This window comes from Grampus griseus, assembly GCF_964374135.1.
Source record: "Grampus griseus genome assembly, chromosome: 19".
NCBI classification, from domain to species: domain Eukaryota; kingdom Metazoa; phylum Chordata; class Mammalia; order Artiodactyla; family Delphinidae; genus Grampus; species Grampus griseus.
The window spans coordinates 14,953,705-14,969,339 of NC_139013.1; the positions used below are offsets into that span (position 1 = coordinate 14,953,705).

The 15,635-nt window shown below is 38.7% G+C and overlaps 1 protein-coding gene across 1 annotated transcript in view; it reads right to left on the minus strand.

Annotated features, from left to right (window-relative positions):
• Positions 1-1,853: 1,853 nt before the first annotated feature.
• Positions 1,854-15,635, minus strand: part of ZNF260 (zinc finger protein 260) — a 37,970-nt gene continuing 24,188 nt past the window's right edge. Inside the window, exon 4 of the transcript XR_014298231.1 lies at positions 1,854-1,923. The gene's annotated coding sequence lies outside the window, so the exon portion shown is untranslated. The remainder of the gene's footprint in view (positions 1,924-15,635) is intronic.

Here is a 15,635-nt window from a genome sequence, read left to right on the forward strand (position 1 = left end):
TGAGGGTCCCGCCAGCGCGTGACTATGAGGCTGAATTCAAGCGAGAATAACGTTCTTGCCGATAAGTCCTCTGGGAAGTGTAGTCAGAGACGTCCCAGTGGTGAGCAAGATGACCGCCGGCCGCCCGGATTCCTGTCAGAGCTCAGCTGCGACCCAGCCGAAAGGATTGCATTCCGTCATCAAACCGCGCATCGGAGGCCTCACGGAGCCTGGCTCAGCCTCGGGCCGTGACTCCCAAAGAAGCTCACTCTGAAGCGTTTGAAAATGGACTTTCCGGACCCGCCCTACTATCCCCTGGAGTTGAACAGGCTCTGGAAGAAAAGAACTAGTCCGCAAAGGGAGATAATTTGCACAGGCGAGCCTTCTGGGAAATGTAGTTGGGGAGCAGGAAAAGCGGTGGATGGGTCGTTTGAAATTCGTCTTGATTCTTCACAGCCTGCGCTTGGTCACACCCCGGAGACTTCTGGGAGTGTCACTGCGCCCAAGGAGTGCGCAGGCATCCTGGGTCGCCGTTTTGGCTTTTCGGGCATGAGTTTGGTTTGTGGGTTCCTCAGTGCAGAGGGGACCTGAGCTTCTGAGACCCAAATCTAGTCAGGGAGGACAAAGCGGAGGAAACCAGGAACCTGCAAAGATATTGGGGAGGTTGAAGGGGGAGGAATCGCTAAACGTGAAACAGGGAGGGGTAAACAAAACGGGATGCGTTTCCGATGCTGCGAAGGGGGTTGATGCTGTTCTGTGCTACTTACTGATTTCTCTGTGGTAGTCGGGGAGTGAGGAGAATGAGGGGGCGGTGAGGCAGGTTGTGCAGGAGGCAAGTAACGAAAGCCCGGATGTGTGTGACTTAGGGTGTTGGGGGTAGTAGAGAGGGGCAGGAAAAGAATTGTATGTGTGTGTCTGTGTCATTGATAATTTAAATGAGTATCACCGTATGTATGACTGGGATTGTATATTGGAAAATAATCCCTGAGACTCATTGTAAAACAATAACAAGAAGGATAGATCTGGAAGCATTTTCTTTCTCTCTCTTTTTTTTTTAGATTTGATGGGAGAAAGGTTACGTAGTAGTAGTAGTGTCTGGTGAATGGGGCATCTCAAATCAGTTGGAAAAAATGAACTTTTCAATAATGGTAATAGGAACAATTTGGTAGCCTTTCTGGAAAAAAGAAAATAGATTATGCCATGTACTGAATCCAGAGTTAACTCCAAATGGGTCAAAACTTAAAACTTAAACAAAAAAATAAATAAATTACGAAGACTGAAAACTTAAATTAATTTATAACCATGGAATGAGGAAGGCCTTCCCAACTTCAAAATCCCAAAACCAAGATGTAAAAGATTGATCATTGCTACTACATGAAAAAAAAAAAAAAAGTTAAAGTGACAAGCTGGAAAAAATTTGCATTTTTTTTTACAAATAGCTCATCTCCCTAGTATATAAGGAGCACTCAAAAAAATTGATTAAACAAAAAAGACTAACAACCCAATAAAAACAGAACGAGATTAACAAAAAATACTCAGAACAGAGTCTACATATTGTTCTCAAGTATACAAAAATACACTCAACCTCATTCATAAGAAGATAAATGCCATTAAAACTATGTAGAGATACTGTTTCTTACAGACTTGAATGGCAAATATTCCCAAAATTTGAAAACTTACCTTGTTAGAGGGACTGCCGATTGGTACAAACTATTTGGAAGGCAATTTGGCAGCATCTTTCAAAATTCCATTTGCATTTATCCTTTGACTGAGCAATCCCACCTCTGGGATTTTATCCTACAGATCTAGTTATGATGATGCATATCCAAGATCTTTGTGTTCATCACATTTCTTTTCAGAAAGGTATCACAACCCCATTCTTGACAATTTCCTTGACTTCCTTCAAAATTCTCTTTCATTTTTCTAATTCTAATCCTCTGATCACTAAAACAAATAATAACAGCAACAAAAACATTAGTGAATTGTTTTCCACTTGCCTTCTTAAAGTCAGGATTCTGTTATTGACCATCTTCTCTTAATCTGTAATATTTTTCTTTTTGAGCAACTATATCCCACTACGATGGCTTCAGCAACATTTACTGACTCATGACCAACAGATTTGTTTCCATGCTAGGCCTATCTTTTTTGTGTATGTGATAAATTATGCATAAGATAAAATTTACCATTTTAATCATTTTTAAATGTATAGTTTAGTGGCATTAGTACATTCACATTGTTGTCCAACCACCACCACTATCCATCTCCAGAACTTTTTCATCATCCTAACCTGAAACTCTGTACACACGAAACAATAATTAGTGATCACCCCTCCCTTCTGGTAACCACTATACTACTTTCTGTCTCTATGAATCTGACTATTCTAGGTACCTCATGTAAGTAGAACCATATAATATTTGTTCTTTTGTGCCTGGCTTATTTAACTTAGTATATAATGCTTTCATGGTTCACCCATGTTGTAGCCTGTATCAGAATTTCATTCCTTTTGAAGGCTGAATAATATTTCATTGTATGTTTATACCATATTTTGTTTATCCGTTTATCTCTTGAAGGACATGTGGGTTGTTTCCATCTTCTGGTTGTTGTGAGTAATACTGCTGTGAACATGGTATACAAACATCTCTTTGAAACCCTGCTTTCAATTAATTGGTGGATATACCTAGAAGTGGAATTACTGGATCATATGGTAATTAAATGTTTAAGTTTTTTGATGAACCACCATACTGTGTTCCACAGTATGCTGCTTCTGTTTCTGCTGCTTCTTCTCCTTCTCCTTCTTCATATTGTTATCATTGTTGTTATTATTATCATTATTATTATTATTGGAGTATAATTCCTTGACAATGTTGTGTTAGTTTCTGTTGTACAATGAAGTGAATCAGCTATATATATGCATATATCCCCTCCCTCTTGGACCTCTCTCCCACTCCCCCATCCCACCCATCTAGGTCATCACAGAGCACCAAATTGAGCTTCCTGTGCTTTATAGTAGGTTCCCACTAGCTATCTATTTACACATGGTAGTGTATATATGTCAATCCTAATCTCCCAATTCGTCCCACCCTCCCTTTCCCCCGTGTCCACATGTCCATTCTCTACTTCTGCGTCTCTATTCCTGCCCTGAAAGTAGGTTCATCTGTACCATGTTTCTAGATTCCACATATATGTGTTAATATACAATATTTGTTTTTCTCTTTCTGACTTACTTCACTCTGTATGACAGACTCTCGGTCCACCCACATCTCTACAAATGACCCAATTTTGTTCCTTTTTGTGGCTGAGTAATATTCCATTGTATATATGTATCACATCATCTTTATCCATTCCTCTGTTGATGGACATCTAGGTTGTTTCCATGTCCTGGCTATTGTAAATAGTGCTGCAGTGAACAGTGGGGTATTATTATTATTTCACTGGCTAGGACATCCAGTATGATGTTGAATAGGAGCAATGAGAGTGGACATCATTGTCTTATCCCTGATCTGGGAGAGAAGGCATTCAATCTTTAACCACTAGTGTTAGGTCCTCTATTAGGTTAAGAAAAGTCATTTCTACTCCTAGGTTGCTGAGAGTTTCTATTATGAATAGACCTTAAATTTTGTCAAATGCTTTTTCTGCATAAGTTGATATGATCATATGGTTTTTCTTTTTTTTTAGTTTAATATGGTGGATTACATTAATTGATTTCTGAATATTAAACCAGCTTTGCATTCCTGGGATAAACCCAACTTGCTTGTGATACATACTGTATTGCTGGTTGTGATTTGCTAACTTTTTGTTGAGCAGATTTGTGTCTATGTTAACAAGGGTATTGGTCTGTACTTTTACTGTTTTTTTTTTGGTGCTGTCTTTGTCTGGTTTTGGTATCAGAGTAATGCTAGCCTCATAAAATGAGTTAGGACATTTTCCTTTCTGTTTTTTTGGAAGAGATTATGCAGAATTCCCATTATGTATTCTTTAACTATTTGATGGACTTCAATAGCAAAACCATCTGGGTTGGAATTTTCTCTTTCTGGAATTTTTAAACTATGAATTTAATTTCTTTTTTACATTGAATTATATTTGATATATAACATTGTGTAAGTTTAAGGTATACAACATGATGATTTGATACATTCATATATTGCAATATGATTGCCATTGTTGCATTAGCTAGCACCTCTATCATGTCACATAATTATCATTTCGTTTTTGTGGTGGGAATTATTAAGAGCTAGTCTGTTAGCTGGTGTGATGTTTATAATACAAATTTGTTGCATATAATCACTGTACTGTGCTATGTACTGTGTTAATGGTGATCCAGTGATCACCAGGACTTATTTATCTACTAGTTGCAAGTTTGTATCCTTAATGTCTCTCCTATGCCCCCAGCCCCTGGTAACCACCATTTTACTCTTTGTTCTTATGAATTTGGCTTTTTTTAGATTCCATATATAAGTGATAAAATACAGTATTTGTCTTTTTCTCTCTGATTTTTCTCGCTTAGCATAAAGTCCTCAAGGTCCATCCATGTTGTGAAAATGGTAGGATTTCCTTCTTTCTCATGGCTGAATAATATTCCACTGTGTGTGTGTGTGTGTGTTTATGTGTATATATATATATATATATATATATATATATATATATATATATATATATATACACATACATATATCACATCTTTTTTATCCATTCACTGTTGAAGAGAAATTAGGTTGTTTCCGTACCTTGGCTATTGTGAATAACGATGCAATAAACATGGGAGTGTATATATCTCTTCAGTATCCTGTTTCTATTATCTTTGGGTATATACCCAGAAGTGGGATTGTTGGATCATATAGTAGTTCTATTTTTAACTTTTTTTTTTTTTTGCGGTTCGTGGGCCTCTCACTGTTGTGGCCTCTCCCGCTGCGGAACACAGGCTCCGGATGCGCAGGCTCAGCGGCCATGGCTCACGGGCCCAGCCGCTCCGCGGCATGTGGGATCTTCCCGGACCGGGGCACAAACCTGTGTCCCCTGCATCGGCAGGCGGACTCTCAACAACTGCGCCACAAGGGAAGCCCTATTTTTAACTTTTTGAGGAACTTCCATATTGTTTTCCTTAGTGGCTGAACAAATTTACATTCCTACCAACAGTGTGTAAGAGGCTCCTTTCTCCACATCCTTGTCAACACTTGTTATCTCTTGTCTTCTTTATGATAGCCATTGTAACAAGTGTGAGGTGATGTGTCAATGTGGTTTTCATTTGCATTTTCCTGATGTTTAGTGGTGTTGAGCATCTTTTCAGGTACCTGTTAACCATTTGGATTCCTTCTTTAGAAAAATGTCTATGTAGTTCCTCTGCCCATTTCTTTAATCAGATGGTTTGTTTTATTTGCTATTGAGTAGTATGAATTCCTTATATATTTTGGATATTAACCCCTTATCAGATATATGATTTGCAGATATTTTCTCCCATTCTTTAGGTTGCTGTTCATTTTGTTTGTTTCTTTTGCTATGCAGAAGCTTTTAAATTTGATGTGGTCCCACTTGTTGGTTTTTGCTTGTTGCCTTTGCTTTTGGTGTCCTATCCAAAAAACTGATTACCAAGACCAGTGTTGAGGAGCCTCTTCTACATGTTTTCTTCTAGGCACTTTATTGTATCAAGTCTTATGTTTAAGTCTTCCATTCATTTCTAGTTAATTTTTGTTAGTAATGTATGACAGAGATCCAATTTCATTTTTCCATATGTGGTTATCTAGTTTTCCCGATACCATCTGTTGAAGACACTATCCTTTTCCCCATTCCAAACCAAGGGTGCTTGGCTCCCTTGTTGAATATTAGTTGACCATATATGTTGGGGTTTAATTCTGTGCTCTCTATTCTGTTCCACTGGGCTATGTATCTCTCTTTATGTCACTAGCATAACTGTTTTATACTATAGCTTTGTAGTATAGTTTGAAATCAGGGGGTATGATGCCTCTGTATTTGTTCTTCTTTCTTGTATTGTGTTGACAATTTGGGGTCTTTTGTGATTCCCTACAAAATTTAGGATTGTTTTTTCTATTTCTGTGAAAGATGCCACTGGAATTTTGATATGGATTGCATTGAATCTATATATGGCTTTGGGTAGTATGGACATTTTAACAATATTAATTTTTCAAATCTATGAACACAAGATGTCTTTCCATTTGTTTGTGTCTTCTTCAGTTTCTTTCAACAAAGTCTTATAGTTTTTATTGTAGAGATCTTTCACTTCCTTGGTTAAATTTACTTCTAGGTATTTATTGGTTTTGATACTATTGTGAATGGGATATTTCTTTTTCAAATGTTTCATGGATATTGTATAGAAATGCAACTGATTTCTGTTTGTTGATTTTATACCCTGCAACTTTATTGAATTTGTTGATTAGTACCAACAGTTTTTTTGGTTGAGTCTGGGATTTTCTATATATAGAAATCATATAATCTACAAATAAACCCTTTTACTACTTTTTTTCTGAATTGTATGCCTTTTATTTCTTTGTCTTACCTAATTGCTCTAGCTAGGACTTCCAGTACTGTATCGAATAGAAGTCGTGAGAGTGGGCATCCTTGTCTTGTTCCTGATCATAGGGGAAAACTTTGAATTTTTCACTGTGGAGTATGATGTTAGCTGTGGTTTTGTCATACATGTCCTTTATTATGTTGAGGTATAATCCCTCTATACCCAATCTCTTGAGGGTTTTAACATATTTTTTAAATTTTATTTATTTATTTATTTATTTATTTTTGGCTGCATTGGGTCTTCATTGCTGCCCGTGGGCGTTCTCTAGTTGTGGCGAGCGGTGGCTACTCTTCATTGCGGTGCGCAAGCTGCTCATTGTGGTGGCTTCTCTTGTTGCAGAGCATGGGCTCCGGGAGCACAGGCTTCAGTAGTTGTGGCCTGCGGGCTCAGTACTTGTGGCTCATGGGTGGTAGAACACAGGCTCAGTAGTTGTGGCACACAGGCTTAGTTGCTCCGCGGCATGTGGGATCTTCCTGGACCAAGGCTCAAACCCGTGTCTCCCACATTGGCAGGCAGATTCTTAACCACTGCACCACCAGGGAAGCCCCCTCTTGAGAGTTTTTATCATGAAAGGACATTGTATTTTGTCAGATGATTTTTCTACATCTATTGAGATGATCATGTGATTTTAACCTTTTATTCTATTATTGTGGAGTATCATATTTATTGACTAGTGAATGTTGAACCATCCTTCCATTCCAGGGATAAATTCCACTTGGTCATGATGTTTAATCCTTTAATGTGTTCTTGAATTCAGTTTACTAATATTTTGTTGAGAAGTTTTGCATTTACATTCATCAGGGATATTGATCTATAGTTTTCTTTTTTGTCCTTTTCTGGCTTTGGTATCAGGTTAATGCTGATGTGGTAAAATGAGTTTGGAAATATTCCTCCTCTTCAGTTTTTGGGAAGAGTTTGAGAACAATTGACATTAATTCTTTAAATGTTTGGTAGAATTTGCCAGTGAAACCATCTGGTCCTGGGGTTCTCTGTGTTGGGAGGTTTTTAATAACTGATTCACTTTTTTTTACTCATTATTGGCCTGTTCATATTTTCTATTACTTCCTAATATAGTCTTTTTATAGATTTTATTTATTTATTGGCTGCATTCTGTCTTCGTTGCTGTGCACAGGCTTTCTCTAGTTGAGGCGAGTGGGGGCTACTCTTCGTTGCTGTGAGAGGGCTTCTCATTGTGGTGGCTTCTCTTGTTGCAGAGTACAGGGTCTAGGCACGCAGGCTTCAGTAGTTGTGGCACGCTGGCTTCAGTAGTTGTGGCTCATGGGCTCTAGAGCCCAGGCTCAGTAGTTGTGGCACACGGGCTTAGTTGCTCTGCGGCATGTGGGATCTTCCTGGACCAGAACCTGTGTCCCCTGCATTGACAGGCGGATTCTTAACCACTGCACAACTAGGGAAGCCCCCCAGTACAGTCTGGGTAGGTTGTGTGTTTCTAGGAATTTGTTCACTTCTTCTAGATTATCTCACTTGTTGGCATATTCATAGCAGTCTCTTATGATCCTATGTATTTCTGTAGTATCAGTTGTAACATCTTTATTATTATTTATTTATTTGAGTCTTCTCTCTTTTTTTCTTTGTATAGCTAAAGGTTTGTCAATTTTGGTTATGTTTTTGAAAAATCAGCTATTGGTTTTGTTGATATTTCCTATTGTTTTTCTGGTCTTTATTTATTTACTCTGATCTTTATTATTTCCTTCTTTCTGTTAACTTTGGACTTAATTTGTTCTTCTTCTTCTGGTTTCTTGAGGTGTGAAGTTAGGTTGTTTATTTGAAACTCCAGTCTTTCAGTGAAAGAGGTCTATTTGCTCATCTTAAAAGCTGCGGCCTGAGGGGTATGCTTCTAATTTAACACATATATAGGGGCTAACTGCAATTCTCCCCAGAGACCAGGACACCAGTTGGCCCCATCTTTGTGCTCTCCCTCTGTGCCTGAATGCTCGAGTCTTCATGAAAGGAGCTTGTGCACAAGTCTGGCACCCCGGTTATGGTGGCTGCTGTCCAGAGGACACATTCCTTATAGCCTGACTCTGGTGGCCAGTGGTGCTTGTGTTCATGGGTTCAACGGGATGGTAGCAAAAAACCAAAACAAAACTAAGCAGTTCTTAACTGGCTATTCCTCCAGGGACTAATACAGAGGGAGCAGACAGAAACAGCCATCTCCTAGTCTTCCCCAGAAGAGATATATCTGCATACGTTTTTTTTTATTTTAATTTTTTGGCCATACCACGGGGCATGCGGGGTCTTTAGTTCCCTGACCAGGGATTGAACCCATGCCCCCTGCAATGGAAGCACAGAGTCTTAACCAGTGAACCACCAGGGAAGTTTATATTTGCATACTTTAAAAGCTGCTGTCTGACCAACTTCTTTAAGATGAAAGAAAGGGTGCTAATTAGTAACAGGAAAACATATGAAAGTATAAATCTCACTGGTAAAGGTAACTATTTAGTTAAGTCCAGAATAATCTAGTGTTGTAATGGTGGTGGGTTACTCACTTATAAATCTAGTATGAAGGTTAAAAGACAAAATTAGTCTGCTACTTCTGCGCCAAGCCCTGGGAGAATAGCCACAGTGATTCTTCACAAGACTGTTAAGAACTGTTTCTTAGTTCACTATAGCCTTGTGAGTCTTGTGGACACATCTCATTGGCTTACAGAGCTAGATATTTTGGGGGTCTGTCTCTCAGGTGGAATTCTTAAAAGTTAGGGTGCCAGATATGTGGTCCAAACCTTTTACCCCTCAGGGAGAAGCTGGGAGTTGGGTTCTCTCTTGACTGTGTGTCACTGTGCCAGCAGTGGGTTTTATGGCGAGTTTGTGTCTCAGACTTTTCTACCTGTTTCACTGTGGATTTTTTCTCATTTTCCTGATATGTAGGAGTCACTCAGCTCGTTTCTGGATTTCTTTCAGAGGGAATTATTCCATAGGTGGCTGTAGATTTGGTGTGTCTGTGGGAGGTGGTATATTAAGGAGCCTCTTATGTCAACATCTTGAATTCAAACCTCCACTGGCTTCTTAATTTGAATCTACCTTTTGAGGGGGCTGAGTGAGTGAGCAAAATGTGGGTGTGACAACCGGACTGGAGGCTTGAGTATAGTAGGAAATGCTCACTAATCATTTTCAGTCCTCTCTCTTAACACTTCCAGTTCTGTCCATCCCACTGCTGCCTAATAGAAACTTTTCTTCCATGGTTTCAACTATCTTGGGTCTAAGTATTAAGTCCCCTTGGTCTGGAAAGTGAGCATGGGGCTTTTTCATTCATTCTTATAGATCATGTTGTGGCAAGTCTGGATTTTTCTCCTCCCAAAAGCTATTTATGGAAATTACTATAAGCAAGATCATAAAAGCATGGGATAGTCTGTAACATTTTTATATCATGTGACATTGTGTGCTGGGGCTTCTGAAGAGGCCAAGTATATATCACCCCATTTCCTCCCATGAATTTTATTCAACTGAGATTTGGGACAAAGTGTTAAGACATATGGAAGCTAAATATTGCCTTTATTGTAGATAAAGGCAAATTGGAGGACGGTTTATGTGGGAGTCCAATGAGATTCATGACTGGACTCCAGAAATAAATAGACTGGCTTAGTAAATCATGGCAGTGGAAAAAACAGACTCTTAATACCCAGTCCCAAGGCGTGGCCTAGGGAATGCATGCTTTGTGCTCTATGCAGACAGGCAGATTCCACAGCAGAAGAGAAAAGAAGTAGGGCCAGGGCAGTCTAGGTTTAATCAGAAGACAGGAAACTACACAGTAACTGAAACAGGGAAGTTTAATATAAAGAATTATTAAGCAATAATAGTAATTATATAGAGCTCTTTTTATATACTGTTGAGATGGAAAGGGACTCAAGGGTCTCTGGGGCTGAGGCAGTGTACCTAAGGAAGGACCAACTTGGAAGGAGAGGGGTTCATACTTCATGAAAGACCAACTATAGCAGAGAAGTTTGCTGAGTCGCTCAGACCCCAGATATGATTTACACCAGGCAGTGAGATGAGCAGAAGCTGATAGATAGACATGTAGAGGGAGTTGGGGTATCACTATGGACACTACTGGAATGTGGAGCTATAGAGGCCTCCCTTTGTAGGTACCTAGCATATATCCATGAAAGGCTTGGGCCAGGACAGCTCCTGGTGGCTGTCAGCTGATAAAGGCCAGGTACTGGCTTGCTAGATGGCTGGGTGCATGAGGTCCCCCAAGTGTGCATTTGTAGGGCTTTAGAAAGGGTATAAGGATAGAGCCCTGGCTGGGACACAGACACATTTGTTTGAAGAGCTCTGCTATGATGTCTGTGACTGAGTAAAGAAAACATGGTGGCCAAATGCTGGAGAAAGCTGTGCCAGAAAGGCACTTTGTACTGGAGAAAACTATGGAACCAAGCAGTAGAGAAGAGAGCCTATTTTCAGGAACTTGGAGAGAGAGCCACACTCGAACCAAGAACTCCTTCCTGCTGCATTGTTTCTCCAACACTCTCTAATGACGAAACTAAACATCATGCTAGCTGGTGAAAGAAAAAATGTTTAAAAAGAAAGATCTCTTCTCACAGATCAGGCAACAAAGGGTTAATTTGGAGCTAAGCAGCAATAAATTCTCTAATCAGCTATTTTGCTCCACCTTTCCAGGAGAGAAATAAGAGGTAAGGCAAGAAGCCAAGAATATTTAGGGAAAATCTCTCCTCTTGAAAAATGGATTAGTGGGAAAGAAGCATTATTCACTAACGTTCCCCAGGTTTTGTTCTGTTAACTCAACGGATATGGCCAAAACCCTCTGGAGTCAATAATTTATTAGTATAGCCTTGCTTGCATCTTCGTGAGACAACTGCCCCACTACCAACCCTTGTTACTTGGGGCATCCTTTTGGACTGCTAATGAAAATGTATAATTTGCCTCCAGAAGTCTCTGAATTGGGTCATTCATAGCACATTAGTTTAATTAACCCCAAGGTCTTGCTTTGCCCAAAGGCCAACAATCCTGTGACAAAGATTCTTTGTCTGACCAAACTTTAGTCAGATTGTTGAACCATCTCCTAGGTCTATCTGTGCACTTATTATGAAATCTAGATGTAGCAAGAACTCTGCTAAGTCAGTTGAACTAGAACCCTCCACCCTTGACATCTGATCACTCTTGATATCTGATCAGGTTCCTCATCATCCACCATCCCCCAAGTGATGACAGATCATGCTGGCCTGCCTTCAACAAGAATCCTGTTAGGTTGATTTAGCCAGAACCACCCTTACCCCTGATGTTTCCTCTGAGAATTTTTCATCCACTGACCCTGGCTATAAATTTCCACTTGTCCATGCTGTATTCAGAATTGAGCCTGAGGTCTCTTTTCCCCTATTGATATAGTCCTGAATAAAATGTATTTTTACTATCTTAGCTACTGTTCAGCTCTGGCTTTTCACATCAGTCTATAATTTTTTTCCATCCCAAATTATGCTTAGTTCTACTGTCTAATAAACCCTATCACAGAGATTCTGCAATAAGGAATAATGAAATACCCAACGTAAGATGTACCAAATTTGAGAAAATTTTCCTTCCACTCATATTTCCTGTTTAAAGTCTAAAAACTAAAACCACTCAAAAGTTAAAGTCCAAAGTAGTGAACATTCAAAAGAGTTGAATCTGAAAACTAATCCTGTTGCTCCTTTGAAATAAAGTCCCATGGCTGAAAAATATTCCATTGTATATACACCACGTCTTTTTATTCCATTCATCCACTGACAGACACTTAAGTTGTTTTCATATCTTGGCTATTGTGAATAATTCTGCAATGAACATGGGAGTGCGGATATCTCTTTGAAATCCTGTTTTCATTTCCTTTGGATATACAGTTGACCCTTGAACAATGCAGGGGTTAGGAGCACAAATTCCCAACGCAGTTGAAAACCGAGTATAATTTTACAGCCAGCCCTCTGGATCTGCGGTTCTGCATCTGAGGATTCAACTAACTATGGATCTTGTAGTACTGTAGTATGTATTTACTGAAAACATCCATATATAAATGGACCCAGGCAGTTCAAACCCATGTTGTTCAGGGTATACCAGAAGTGGGATTGCTGGATTATATGGTAGTTCTATTTTTAATATTTTGAGGAACCTCCAAACTGTTTTCTAGTGTGGCTCCACCAACTTACATTCCCACCAGCGGTGCACAAGGGTTCCCTTTTCTCCACATCTTCACCAACATTTGTTATCTCTTGTCTTTTTGATGACAGCCATTCTAACAGGTGTGAGGGGATAGCTCATGGTTTTGATTTTCATTTCCCTGATGATTAATGATGTTTAGCACCTTTTCATATACCTGTTGGCCATCTGTATATCTTCTATATACAATGGAATATTATTCAGCTACAAAAAGGAAAGAAATCTCATTTGTGACAAAACTAATGGACCTTGAGGGCATTATGCTAAGTGAAATAAGTCATACAGAAGACAAATGCCATATGATCTCACCTATATGTGGAAAGAAAAAAAAATCCAAAAACTAAACTCACAGATACAGAGGACAGATTGGTCGTTGCCAGAGGTGTGGAGTAAGTGGGGGTGGGTGGGTGAAATGGATGACCGTTATTAAGAGGTACAGACTTCCAGGTATAAAATAAATAAATCCTTGGGATGTAATGTACAGCGTGGTGACTATAGTTAATAATATTGTATTGTATATCTGAAAGTCTCAAAGAAAGTAAATCTTAAAAGTTCTCATCACAAGAAAAGAAAAATTGTAACTGTGTGGTGATGGATGTTAGAGTTATTATGATCATTTCACACTATATACAAATTTTAAATGATTATGTTGCATTCCTGAAATTAATATAATGTTACATATCAATTATAGGGGGAAAAGAGAAAGAACTATGAAAAGCAAATCTGTTAAACTCTTGAAAGAAAATATAGTACAATAGCTTTGATACCATGGAGTAGGAAATAATTCATAAGCAAGATCCCAAATGCAAACATAAAAGAGTAAGGTGATTATATTAAAATTTAAAACTGTTGGGCATCCAAAAATATCATAAAGTGTAAAAAGAAGTTGTAGTCTGAGAGTAGATATTTGCAACATGTATAACCGACAAAAGATTAGTATTCAGATTATATACACAATTCATACATAATTATTTGTAAATGCAAAAAAAAAAGTGGGTGAAGGGTATACATGAACAGAAAATCCACAGAAGAGGAAACTAGATGGACAAGAAACATTTGAAAAGAAGCTTATCCTCACAAATAACCAAAGAAATGCCAATTATAGCCATAGTGAGCTACCATTCCACAATCAATATGTTTGGGAAAATTAGTGTGAAAACAGGAGTTGGTGAGGATGTGGATCAGTGGGGATTCTCATACATTGCTAAGCGACTATAAATTGGTACAACAATTTTAATGCAATTTGGAAATATTTAATAAATATAGAAATATAGATACCATTTGTCCTAGTATTCCATTCACAAATCACCATGAATCACTTGTGTGAAGAGAGTAAAAAAGCACAGTAGAAGTCATTCCCATTTTATCCAGGGCAGATAATGGAAATATTTGTCAAATCTGAGATCTCATCTCACAGTTCCCTGAGAGGTGGAATAATGTGAATATCAGTACCCAAAAGAGAGAGAGAGAAATCACTGCTTCCAAAGTCTGTGACCTTTCAAGGTCATTTGAGAGCCCTTGGAGATGACCACAAAAAAGAATGGTACAGCGGTTTAAGAAGAATATAACTTTGTCTTTATATTGATGGAAAATGCTGAATTTCAAAATATCTACAAAATGTTTCCCTAACCCAGGGCTTTTTGTTATTGAAAAGAGCCCTGGCCAGAGATCAGGAATCCTGGGGATTTGTCTTTGTCTTCTATTTATCGGTCATAGGCAACTCACTTGTCATGTCTTGAGGGGGTTTATTCACTTCATTCATTCATTAATTCCTCAGATATTTATTGAGCACCTTCTGTGGTCCAGAAACTGTGCTAAGACTGTGCCTGAGTCTTGCAGCATAGATAGGGAGACAGATATTTATCAGTCATAAAAAAAATGGAAATTCTCAGCAGTTTTAAGTGTTACAACAAGGATTTATATTGTTTGATGACCAGTAAAAATAGCAGTTTTGCCCTAATCAGGTATCTCAGAGGCTACTTGCCTGAGAAACTAACCACTGAGCTGATGAGTCAGAACCAGTCAGGTAAAGTGGGTGGGAAGCTGCTTCTAGCTTGGGGACAGCATATTTACAATTTCTGTAATATAGCTCTTGACCAATTGTACATAGGTTATCCTTTGCCTAGGAATGATCTTTTCTCCCTTCTCTGCCCAGTGATGTCACTCTCACCCTTCAAGACTCAGTTTAAATGTTACCTTCTCTGAGAAGCCTTCCCAGACCCAGCTTCAAAATTTGTCACAGGCTCTTCTGTACTCTTGCATATCTTTCACATGCTTCTATTCCACAACATTTATGATTATTTAACCCTATATCTGTTTCCTGTACTACACTATGTGAGCCTCAGGGAGCAAACTGTGTATTACATATCCATTAGCCAACAGCAGGACCTGATTCAATGATGGGATCAATAAATAACTGAATGAAAAATAGATTTGACTTTTTGCACTTCATACTTAGGACATTTGGTAAAGTATATGACTGAGGCTTTTCTAGAAACACATAGCTCCTCAATGGCCTGGGCTATAGTAGATGTTCAACAAATGTCTCTATGGTTGCAAGATGGGAAAAATGTTGCCTGACTGACATACCCTTCCTTTCCACATTTGAGGGATCACTTCAAACAGTTTCCGATCATGACCCAGGTTGTCTATGGAGACTATGCCAAATGAATGCATTTTGGGTCACAGAATCTGGATTCAAAACCTTCAAGGGCTTGAGGTACTAGAGAGGAAAATCAATTATACTGGAGTTGGCAAGATTTACTCTTCCTGTACTCCATTTCAAGTTTTTCATATTGTATTCTTCCCTACATCTGCCTATTTTATTATATGCTCTGTCCATATAAAAACCTCCTCTGATGTTAATTTTGCATTCCTACCTGAGATGAAAAAACTCTTTCAATTAGCATTGGTCTCTACCTTCTCTGAACAAATATTATTCTTTTAATCATAGCTTAGACCAATATTGTAGATT